Genomic DNA, 12,960 nt, shown 5'->3' with positions numbered 1-12,960 from the left:
CCTAACAATTCGTCCGGTAAATGACTCTTCAAGCCACTTGACCACGTCAGACAATCCAATCATCTTCACAGCACTCACTTCTCAAACATACAGCTGTAAGTTGCTTGTAGATGGTGGTTTGGTGTACACTACACTTGTAACACCGTGTGCTATTTTCGTGTTGATTACATTATATTTTCGCGAGTTACTGATGTTTTTCTGATTTTTGCACTAAGCTATGGAAACCAGTGTGACGTTAAAAGGAAAAAGGGACACAGAAAGATGCGCCATTGAAGAAAGCAGTGTACCACACACATGAACTGAATTAAATACAATAGAATAAAGTGAGTTGTTAAATGCGGATGAAATCATTCAAGACAAACTAACATAATGATATCAGTCAAAATCTTTCATATTATCCTGAATCCCCAATACAAGTCCAGACATATTCACCATCTCTGTTTGTTAAGTCTCTCTATGCATTTCGGTCTATTGTATTGATATTCTCCATCATTTTTACAGAAGAATTTACTTACTGAATTTTTGCCATTACACGCCTTTTGGAAACCGTTTTGCACATTGAATGTCTCTTTCTGTTTAGGCTTGTGTAACATATTCTGTGACACAGGGTTCAAATGAACGATTCATGGCCAATTGTAACTAATTATTTTAATCTACTGAGAAATAACTAATTTGTTATGTTGTTCAAAATAAATAGCTCGCAACTTACCATGTTGGCAGGGGAGTAAAATACTTTTTTATAGATCCCTATTCATTTGAACCCTTTAGTCACACTATTTCTATGCAGTACTCTTTAGTAAGTTTATGATCAAAATGACGATTTATGATGAAACTACTGCTTCTACAGCTGCTTGTATTTTACGTCAGCAAGGACACGACTCTGCAGGCATATGTAGGAATGGAAAACAACAGGGAGACAGCGACAACTGTTACTAAGGTGTTCGTACAAACTGGACATCGGCTGTATTTCTTCGGAACTTACCATGAACAACAGCCTTTATTACTTGAGAAGTCATAGAGGTTCCGGAAGGAAACATAAACTTTTGTTTGGACCTTGTATCTGCTTCCATGCTGTTAACTGCTTCAGATATATTGTCTCAGACATAATGGCTTCCGTGAAGCAAGCATTCTGAAACTTCTTCAGGGAAAATGACACAATAAAAGATACCTCTGTAACATTCGATATAAGTACATTGCCTTCATATAACTTCTTGAAGAAAATGAGATCATTCTGTCAATACAACTAATATTCAGCGAGGTACATGAACCTTTCCAGTAAGGGCAATCCTCTTGAAATTTCAGTACAGGTTGTATTATCAATCACTTGAGCCACGAGTATAATTCACGTAACTTCAGTCAAGAAGCGATCCTGTGCTGTGAACCAGGGAAGTTCTAAGGAGCAAATTCTCTTTGAAGATGACCGCTGGGCTGATAGTAAACAGGGAAACAGCAAGTATGACATAATGTTGACAAACCCTATTAATCACACACACACTCTTAACAACCGATCTGCTGCACGAAGTTATCGCCGGTATTCACACGGCAGTCCCGACCCGATATCTCACACCGCACCAATCAGAGTTTGTTTAACGTCGTAAACACACGATCCATTTTTATTTTTTCAGGGCACTGTCGCTTGGAAGGCGCTACCGAGTGGCAAACGGAGTAGAGCCTCGCCAAAATGGAGTATAAGCAAAGTGCTTAGTTTTTGCGGCATGCACTCAAGCGTTTCTGTCTGAGTCTTGATGTCCGGAGGCTCGTTCATTTACTAAAAAGTACAGCTTTACTACTAATAATCAAAGAACCAATATAATACATTTGTGTGGTTGTACTTAGGAGTTCGTTTTCCAAAGTGATCAAATTCGCAATGACGTGCTATCCATAACTCTCTCGAGGAACGTCTAGTGCACTGCAACGTAACGATCTAGCGATTTTTATACATCTTATTGGTTACTGCTGTGCTTTAGCATCGAAAAGTGCCTAACATCTGCGGGGTGTAGGTGCTCGGTTTTTAGGTATCTCAAGTACCTCAAGATGACGTTATGCCGGTGTATTGTTTGTAACTGTTTATGAAGATTTTCCTCAAATGAGCTGTTGATTAATGTCTTCGAAAATACAGTCACATCCGAAAAAACTACCACGTATACAGTTGGAACAACAAAGGATAACAATAATAATATGGAACTGTTGTAACAAGAAAACGATAGGCAAGCCGCAGACGAAGGGAAAGATTAACTTTGCATTGTGTGCCATATTGTCTTTCGACGTGAGTCTAGAATGACGGAAAACCAAAGTGTTAAATGCAGAGTGGTACGTAAAGAGCAGCATCTATGAAGAAGAGAAAAACATAAACAATTTTCACAGTTACAGGCAATTGCAACGGAAAAGCCTCATTTCATGACAAGTATGAAGATGAAAGTACGAAAAATACGTTTTGGGTACCTTCTTGACAAGCTAAAACTCGATTCGTATATGTATGACGACATGCGCTGAGCAATGATGGACATATGTAGGTGTTATTATGCAACTGTTATTTGAAACGGGGAACAATACGCTTGGGAACTTTGAGGCTACAAATGAAGAGAAAATTGGAAAAGAAACTACCTGGACAATAATTATCAACGTTTGCCTCGGGAGTTAGCCACTAATCGCAGCCTGAACAAAATTGGTCACTGGGCTGCAACCGGAGCAGGAACAGTCTCCCACGAGAGAAAACTTGCTCAGGTAAGATTAAGCAGAAGAATGGGCAGCAGTGTCAAGATTTATGTGGGGGCACGATGCCTTACAGACAGGCTTATTTGTGAAGGCCCAAATGAATAGCGGCGTTCCGCTCCTCTCAGGGACGAAGGTAACACCTCTGCCAGTCCTACAACTGGACAGACTGTCGCATTGGCGCTTGAAAAAAAATTGACGACGTTATGAAATAGACCAGCCGGCGACGAAAGTCACAACTGAATACCGATGGAAAAAAGAGAATTTCCAACGCAGGCAAATTCTTAAAAAAATGGTTCAAATGGCTCTGAGCACTATGGGACTCAACTGCTGAGGTCATTAGTCCCCTAGAACTTAGAACTAGTTAAACCTAACTAACCTAAGGACATCACAAATATCCATGCCCGAGGCAGGATTCGAACCTGCGACCGTAGCGGTCTTGCGGTTCCAGACTGCAGCGCCTTTAACCGCACGGCCACTTCGGCCGGCTAGACAAATTCTTAGATGTGCTCAAAATATGCCTCCTTACTCTAGGATTAGTGCCGTACTTTCCACATGCATTTAGCTGAGATGGTGTTTATGAACCATTTTGCCATGCCTCGCTCCCCTTACAAGATCAATGGACATTCGTTAAAACCATTCGTTCCCTCTGTAACAGTCGGAACTGTAGTTTCTGTTGTCCATAAGGTTGTTCCCCATGGATCGCGTCGTGTAAACAGAGCAGTAATGGAATGAAACATGTGAACATCGCTCCTGATGAAAAATGCTTGACACGTACATGAAACGTACATACTGTCGCCAAAACAATAGCGATCATTATGTAAACTGAAGTGGGAGAAAGGAAAGGAAAGCGGAGGTAATAATGAGATCAGCTTCATCGGGACTTTGTGCCAAATCGGTGGCGACGAGTGAAAATGTGTGCCGCACCGGGACTCTAACCCAGGACACCTGCTTATTAGGCAGTAGCATTAACCACTTCGCTATTTGGTCTCAGTGTTTATCGCAAACGCGCAGACTATCTCGGCACACGTCCCGAACGACTCAAATTCCCATCTGTCCACAGTCCGCGTCCATGTTCTCCACGCTTCCATATTTTAGATTCCCGCAGGAGGTCAAACGTAACTGTGCGTCCGCAAGGAAGGTGTCCAGTCATATAATTGACTCACCTCGATGGGCAATGAATCAACAACCTTCAGTGCTGACCAGCATTTACGTTCGATCTCTTCGGGAATCTAAAATTAGCGAGCATAGAGGACTTCGGCAGGAGACTTAGGACAGATGGCCCTAGGTGGGAATGTGAGTCGACCGCAGAGCGTGCCGAGATTATCTGGGCATTGGCGATGAACAATGCGACCATGTGGCACAGTGGTTAATGCAACTGCCTTACAAGCAGGAGATCCCAGGTGCGAGTCCCGGTCTGTCACACATCTTCACTCGTCGCAACTGATTCCGCACTAAGTCCCGATGCAGCTGATTTCATTAGTTCTTCTCCTTCAATTTACTTAATATGTATCACAGCTGCGGATCCCAGGTGGCGTCTGTTCTTTCGGACCTATCATTCGTTCCTGTTCCTTTTTACAGAGTTAAAGGAATCAAAAGCCCCTTGATAAGATCCTGACGTGGGTAACTGTTCACCGAAGGGCTAATATTGTTTCATAGTTCATCAAACAGTTTTCATAGAATTGTCACGTAACGAGCTTCTTTTACGAACCACCATTAAAAAGAAAATCAAAGAGTGTGATTTAGAGAAAATTGCCTGTTTCACATTATTACAAGGTAAATTACACTAGTAAGTGAATAGTTTTTCTTCTTTCTCTTTTCGTTTAAGGGAGGTTCATCAACTTTACGAAGACTATCGCTTTACAGAAAATGTTCATAGGATTATAGGTCATATAGTACACGCTCGCAATACCCTTCACTCTTTCCCACGTCATTTATGTTGACAAATTATACCATTTGCAGCCGGCATAGTTCAAATAGTAATCTATTATTCAACACACTTCTGACACACGTTTGTGGTCTCTCTCCTCTGGGACTGATTTCTCTTCGACACTCGCAGCCAATTTGGGCTTTTACCTTTGCATGAAGAACTTGTTCTATCAAGCTGCATATTGCGGTTTCGAATGATAGATGGTTCATTCAAATTCAGTTTCGGGGTTCAGGAGCTACTGAAGTTTGAAATTGAGTCCATCTGTGAGAAGCAGTCGGTATTCTCAAACCATTACACAGTTGCTTGCTGTTAGGTGTTGACAAATCTTGCACTTACTCTTATTCTTTGCAACGCCATTGAAATGAGGGCGAAGTTCGACCCATATACACGTGCCCAGACGACGAGCCGCACCGTGAACAATAATGGTAGCCGAATACATAGAAAGTATTTCGTATTCAGTGAGCTCTGAACTATCAAACGTGAATCTCTGTTATGTTAAAGTACGCTGTAAAAGGCATTCAGAGAATCAGAAGTGATTGATAAGTTTCCTTTAGGTAAACGATTTTCATAATGTTGCGGTAGTGCTCTCGAAAGATATCAGTGCAAACAATACATCACAATGACGAAGCCAATCGTTACAGACAGGTCACCAAGGTAACGCAACGGTCGGGGAGTATCGTTTATGGGGAGGAACATGGCTGAAACCTCAGTATAACCACCTGGATTAGGCTTCCAGCAGTTAGTATACTTTAACCTGTTAAGGGTACTACCGAGATGGTTCACTGAAAAATTTCTTATTCTGTTTCCTTCATAATCTTTGATCAATCGAGCCTTGTCGACTAGACGTCAAATAACGCAGGCTACCACCCAAGGTGTCTATGAGTTGTCAAAAGATACCGATTTATATTTCTACGAACTTCAATGACATACTTCGTACAACATACAGCTGATCTACTGCTTTCTTCATGCTGCTGCGTCTTTCAGATATGACACTTTGGTCTTGCAACACTATGTTTCTTGACAGTGGTAGAACTTCGTTTTAATCAGGGTCAGGGAAACTTGAACAGCTATAATTTATTATCGCACGGTTGTATTCTTCTTCTATAAATAAAGAAAACTGAAAATTTGTTTATTTCAGGAAGTAGGCTACCCCTCTTACATCTGAAGGTATGAAACCTCGGTAATTCGAGCCCCGGCAATCCGAGCGTCCATTTAATCCGAGCTAAATGACAATGACTTCTACGTTAAAAAATCAAAAAAATTTCCCAGATAAAATGAAAAGTAAGCAGGGGGTGTGTGTCATCAGCGACCGAGATCAGCACGCATACATAGTTTAAAATAGTGCTCGCTTAAGCCGCTATTGTTGTTTAACTTCCCACCAGTCTGCCATTGTCTGTTCAGGCTCATTGCGGTGCGTATGACTGTTGTCGGGTCATGATACTTATTTACTATTGTTCCTGCCATTTTTTGCCTCAGGCGCTAACTCTTCAAAACAGATGAGGAAATTTGTCTTAGGTGACGAAACAAGCAACAATATCACTCTATCAAAAGAAAACTAAAATGAACAGTTGTGGTTAGGTCTCGCGTGAAATCTTTCTGGCTCTGAAAGTGCAGACGACAATGAAGTGCAAATGTGGTCGAACCATGATGATTAGCATGAACTGACCGGCGCTGTTGTGAGAATGGTAAATAAAGAAAACAGAGGAAGAGGACGATGTTTGGTTCCTGCTGGGTGCGTCCTAGTGATTTAGCAGCGGCATTAAAATCACTGCGCTACGTGGAATAGCGGAATTGGCGGCACCAGGTGACGTTAAGCTTCTGCAAAGATCGTGGGACTACACTGCTAAGAATAAACAAAAACCGAGATTTTTTATCGGAAACAAAATATGTACAGTAGTAAGAGTTGTACCGTAGTTTATACAGTACGTATGTATTTAGAGTAAATGTTTGAGTTTCTACTTGAACATAATACACTACTGGCCATTAAAATTGTTACACCACGAAGATGACGTGCTACAGACGCCAAATTTAACCGATAGGAAGAAGATGGTGTGACATGCAAATGATTATCTTTTCAGAGCATTCACACAAGGTTGGCGCCGGAGGCGACACCTACAGCGTACTGACATGAGGAAAGGTTCCAACCGATTTCTCAAACACAAACAGCAGTTGAACCGGCGTTGCCTGGTGAAACGTTGTTGTGATGCCTCGTGTAAGGAAGAGAAATGCGTACCATCACGTTTCCGACTTTGATAAAGGTCATATTGTAGCCTATCGCGATGGCGGTTTATCGTATCGCGACATTGCTGCTCGCGATCCAATGACTGTTAGCTGAATATGGAATCGGTGGGTTCAGGAGGGTAATACGGAACGCCGTGCTGGATCCCAACTGCGTCGTATCACTAGCAGTCGAGATGACAGGCATCTTATCCGCATGGCTGTAACGGATCGTGCAGCCACGTCTCGATCCCTGAGTCAACAGAGCCACGTCTCGATCCCTGAGTCAACAGATGGGGACGTTTGCAAGACAACAACCATTTGCACGAACAGTTCGACGACGTTTGCAGTAGCATCAACTCGGAGACCATGGCTGCGGTTACCCTTGACGCTGCATCACAGACAGAAACGCCTGCTATTGTGTACTCAACGACGAACCTGGGTGCACGAATGGCAAAATGTCATTTTTTCGGATGATTCCATGTTCTGTTTACAGCATCATGATGGTCGCATCCGTGTTTGGCGACATCGCGGTGAACGCACATTGGAAGCGTGTATTCGTCATCGCCATACTGGCGTATCACCCGGTGTGATAGTATGGTGTGCCATTGGTTACACGTCTCGGTCACCTCTTGTTCGCATTGACGGCACTTTGAACAGTGGACGTTACATTTCAGATGTGTTACGACCCGTGGCTCTACCCTTCATTCGATCCCTGCGAAACCCTACATTTCAACAGGATAGTGCACAACCGCATGTTGCAAGTCCTGTACGGGCCTTTCTGGATACAGAAAATGTTCGACTGCTGCCCTGGCCAGCACATTCTCCAGATCTCTCACCAATTGAAAACGCCTGGTCAATGGTGGCCGAGCAACTGGCTCGTCACAATACGCCAGTCACTACTCTTGATGAACTGTGGTATCGTGTTGAAGCTGCATGGGCAGCTGCACGTGTAAACGCCATCCAAGCTCTGTTTGACTCAATGCCCTGGCGTATCAAGGCCGTTATTACGGCCAGAGGTGGTTGTTCTGGGTACTGATTTCTCAGGACCTATGAACCCTAATTGCGTGAAAATGTAATCACATGTCAGTTCTAGTATAATATATTTTTCCAATGAATACTGGTTTATCATCTGCATTTCTTCTTGGCGTAGCAATTTTAATGGCCAGTAGTGTATCTAAAACAAACTCTGAGTAATAGGTTAATCGATGAAATAACTGTTTCCTGTAATAATACATCAAGTTCCGAATCTATTTTTAAATAAAACGTCTCTGAAGTTGTCTAATTCGAGCTTTCCCAAATTCGAGCTCTACTCGGCCACAATCATCTGGTATTAGAGAAGTTTTACTGTATTCAAAATTTAAGTAAACTCTTAGACAATATACCCTTAATTCCTAAAGGATGCCGGCTTTGTGGCTCCTGTAATCATTTGACATACGCGACAGTGATCGCAGTACCACAAGTGTATGTTGTCGTCAGCATACACGTTGTCCAACAGAATGGATGTTTAGACTGAGACTAGATTAAATTTGGTAGTGATAATATTAATTCTTCGAGACACGTTTTGCTATATTATTTGCAGATTGTAATGTCTTAAGATTGTTGATGACAGCGTGTAACATGTAACAGTCCAGTCCCTCCCTCTGTGATTCCACACTCTGTGCTATAGACGTACCAGAATGATATATCAAAAGGGAAGGAGGAAAAAAGGAAACAGAAATGAATGTTTTCAGAACTGCAATTGATAAACTTATTTACAGGTGATCGTAAAAGTTGTAAAGAAATTAGGATATTCAGTGTTAATTGTTTGTGCCATCAAAGGCCATTCACATTCACATATTACAATAACGTGTGACAGTCACTGAACAAGTTCTAAGACAGTTGGTGTTAGCAGTCAAGCCACGCGTGCCTACAGCGCTCCCGTAGTTATCACACCGGAGATCTTACCTTAACTGCAAACTTCGGGCCGTAATTGACATTCCTGAGCGTAAGGAATTTTTACGTGCTTCAATAAAACGTAGCTGTGGTACCTGTATAGCCGCGTCTGGCGAATAAGCGCACCTTACATCGGATATCGTCCTTTTCCACACATGGCACTACCATATTCGCCCTAATGATCGATAATATAACTGAAGAAATTCTAGGTATGAAGGGACAAGCAACACAAACATGTGATATTATTTTGTTTTCCGATTATTCACTTGATCTTCGTTGTGAATTCTCTTAACCATCTGGCCGGCGCCGACGTTGTTAAGAAGCTGAACTTATGTAAAGGAAACGAGACTAAAAGAAACGAGAGTAACCGCCGTCCGTGGATCTTGATTTAGATTTTCCATGGTTTCCTTAAGTAAGTCCATCCAGCAACGTCCAAGACAACCGATTCTGAAGCCACTAACCGAAAGATGTGCTTCACCAAACAACGTTTCTGTCATTAATTTAAAATCTGAACATTTCAGTGAACTGTTTCATTGGTTCTGACCACATCATTGGTTCTGACCACACTTCGTGTGAAATTTTGTTGTTAATTCATATTTTTCTTTCATTTTATGGACTAGAGTCATGAAGTGTGCTACAACTTTGCGGAAGTTGAAGTTCATTCATTGTGATTCATGAAAAGTCTGTTCAACATTCCCCTCAAGTATCTTAGTAAAATTCAACTGTTGGGTAACTTAACACACATTACTTTCAACGTAGATCTCCCGCCGTTTATAATGCGTAGCTGATACGAAAGCTGTTCTTACAAAGAACAACACAGCCACTCGTGCAGTATGAACATTTCGTTTGATGCCTTTCTGACAAATGTAAATACGTAACCAATGGGAGAGAAGTATGTTTGTAGGTACGTTTTAGTACTCAGAAGCCCATTACTTATCGCACGTAAAAATAGCGCTTATTGCCGGCCGGGGTGGCTGAGCGGTTCTAGGCGCTACAGTCTGGAACCGCGCGACCTCTACGGTCGCAGGTTCGAATCCTGCCTCGTGCATGGATGTGTGTGACATCCTTAGGTTAGTTAGGTTTAAGTAGTTCTAAGTTCTAGGGGACTGATGACCACAGAAATTAAGTCCCATAGTGCTCAGAGCCATTTGAACCATTAATAGCGCTTATCAATTTCATCTGCGCCTGGGAGCTTAATTTCTTTCCCAAATAATGAATACAGTTGTAATCCTGGTTATCAGTAAAACTATAATCCAAAATAATTTTGAACATTAAATAGATGCCATAATACTTGATTTCTGCTGACGTTCAGGTAATTATTATCGCAAGGAATGTTGTGCTTACGTATCAGCGTTAAGTTGCAAGCGAAGAAATCAGGGTAGTGTACGATTCTCCTAGCGTGGATTTACATTATTTACTCCCTGTCTTATGCGAAATACTTTATACGGCATTAGGCTATTACAAATTATGTAAAAGGGCAGAGAACCTTTTTAAGGTTACTGCGCAGTTATCAAGTGGGCACATCTTAACTGCCATCTGTGATAATCTTCGTATCTGTTAATATTTCATAATAAGACAACTTTATCTGAAGGTAAAAATGTGATGAACAGATGCGGTGGAACTGATAAGTGACGTAATCACTTATGTAAGCTTCTCACGCACATACAAACTTCTCTTTCTACATCAGTAATTCTTCCATTCAGTGCATCTTCATGTAGCCTACCTTCTACACCTGTTCGGATTAAGCGTAATGACATGCTAGGGCGTAAACAGTCCAAGAAATAGAAACCTTTACATAAGATATTCGCAAACCTTAGTCCACTTGCGTTGCGTGTAACTATCCCACAATCCACATTAACCACCTTGAAACTGAACCAACATTTGAAATTATTTTGAACCATAACGAAAAACATAAGAGTATAGTAATGCGAATAACAAGAAACTTGACAGTAAACGTTAACTGGATGCCACTGCGCCAACCGAACTCTGATGCACATTTTACACATCGTAGCTGATCATACGCACTTCTATTCGGTCTAATGCACTAATAATTTCTTATGTCGAAGAAGAAATTACAGTCATTATGACGAATATTACACTGCTAGACAATTGCTGCGAATCAACCGGCAATTGGCGCGGAACACCCAACAAATGACTGTAAAAGGAAAGCCTGTGCACGACCGCCCTGTATGCATTCGACACCCAAGCAGTACTGCGATTGTAGAAGTTTGTTGTAGAAACGGTTAGTGCGACAATCAGTGTGGTACAGCAACATGTCGGCAAGACATCGGAGTACGTACGATTGTGGACGAGCAAGTGGACGGCTCGAGGCCGGTCAAAGAGTCGTTACTGTGACCTCAGCAATGAGGGTGTCGAAAATGGTCATCTCACGATTAAAAAAGGCCCCTGAAGTGGAACTGCTATGCGAAAGCATGCCGGTGGTCGTAGACGGACCAACACACCGCAAAGGCATCAATACGTAGCCCTAGTGGCAAAAAGGAACAGACATGTCACTCCTAGGCAGATCGCTACAGACCTTGCAACCACTACCGGTACACCCGTCTCTGTCAGAACCTTTCGGCGGCGACAAAATCAGACTGGTTTGTATGCCTGCTAAATGCATCCCACATCAACCCCTGTATAGTCGAGAGAGAGTTCGTTGCTGTAGGGAACATGCTGGGTGGGGTCAGCAACAGTGGTCCCGACTGATGTTCTCTGACGAATCCCGCTTCATTGTGGCAAGTGATTGTGGCCATCATTTAGTATGGTGAAAGAGGGAACACGTTACACCAACAGAATGTTCATGAACATCATCTGTGTGGCTTACTTGTTATGGTGTGGGCAGGCATTATGCGTAATAGCCGAACGAGTGCAGCAGATTACAGGCAGATTATTCTGGTTCACGTCCGTTTGTTCAGTGTTGCGGCAGGTCCCAACTTTCCGCTTATGGGCTTATGGACGACAATGCCTGTCCCCCGTCCTCTACAGGACTGCTCAGGTGTCGAAAACTTTGGAAAGTGTATGTCTGGAACAGCCTGCTTACTCCCCGGACTTAAACCCTATGGTGTTTGGCTGTTAATGTTCCTGGCCGGCCGGAGTGGCCGAGCGGTTCTAGGCGCTACAGTCTGGAACCGCGCGACCGCTACGGTCGCAGGTTCGAATCCTGCCTCGGGCATGGATGTGTGTGATGTCCTTAGGTTAGTTAGGTTTAAGTAGTTTTAAGTTCTAGGGGACTGATGACTTCAGCAGTTAAGTCCCATAGTGCTCAGAGCCATTTGAATCATTTTTTTGGTGATGTTCCTGGCGGACGTGTTTCTCAACGAACACAGCCTCCCCGAACCGCACAAGAACTGAAAACCGCCTTGAGAGAGGAGTGGGTCAATATTCCACACGGGGACCTCACCAGTTTCGTAGCTAGCATGAATAACAGGTGCAAAATGTGAATTAGTGCCCGAGCGGGGCATATTCCTTACTAAGAGTCCCATGTCAACCTTTATGTTGGGAGTCTGATGTCAGTCAAACATAAAACGTTAGTTACGTGTTTTATCCTGCTTTCCCATGTGGTGAACTCTGTATCATTTTTCGTTATATACCACGTATGTTCTGTGTTTCATGCCGTCGATTATTGCCTGTGACTATACCTGTCCAACAATGGCTCTGTTACTTTGCTATTGTCAAGCAGTGTATCTAATTTTGTATTTTCGGCTTCTCCAAGGCCTTAAACCTGAGTTACCCGTAGGAAACGTTAGATGTAAATTTCAAATGGTTTGTAGGCATGGTCCGATTCTGAAAACTATTAGAGAATTAGGATCACAATAAATTGTCGGAGTTGTAACATTCTTAATGAACGTAGACTTTCTGCGCTTCAATATAAGTCTTATCGTCGTGCTGTAAGACACTGGAGCAACACACATGCAATTTAAAGACGATAAAATTATTTTGCCACATTATCAACAATACTGTTCATTTCGTACTCATGGAAGTGTAATGACGCTGCAACTGATAAGTACTAAGAAGTTGAAGTACGCGGGACAGTACGTCTTGTTGGCAAAAAGTCTAAATTGCGCTCAGATTAACGTGAAATTCTGGCTGTATCTGGACAAAATGCGTCGCATCCAGCCATAGTGCCAACAATGTGACCAAGGCTGCATAGACGTCGGTGATGA

At 42.5% G+C, this 12,960-nt stretch overlaps 1 protein-coding gene and 1 long non-coding RNA gene across 2 annotated transcripts in view; one reads left to right on the top strand and one right to left on the bottom strand.

The window, feature by feature from the left end:
* Positions 1-12,960, top strand: part of LOC126088769 (uncharacterized) — a 1,027,531-nt gene that overhangs the window by 723,512 nt on the left and 291,059 nt on the right. The window lies entirely within an intron of this gene.
* Positions 1-12,960, bottom strand: part of LOC126088753 (fibroblast growth factor 8) — a 170,255-nt gene that overhangs the window by 38,820 nt on the left and 118,475 nt on the right. The window lies entirely within an intron of this gene.

Source organism: Schistocerca cancellata, chromosome 1, assembly GCF_023864275.1.
Source record: "Schistocerca cancellata isolate TAMUIC-IGC-003103 chromosome 1, iqSchCanc2.1, whole genome shotgun sequence".
NCBI lineage: Eukaryota > Metazoa > Arthropoda > Insecta > Orthoptera > Acrididae > Schistocerca > Schistocerca cancellata.
The sequence above is the reverse complement of the archived record's forward strand: the minus strand, read 5'-3'. Positions and strand labels throughout refer to the sequence as shown.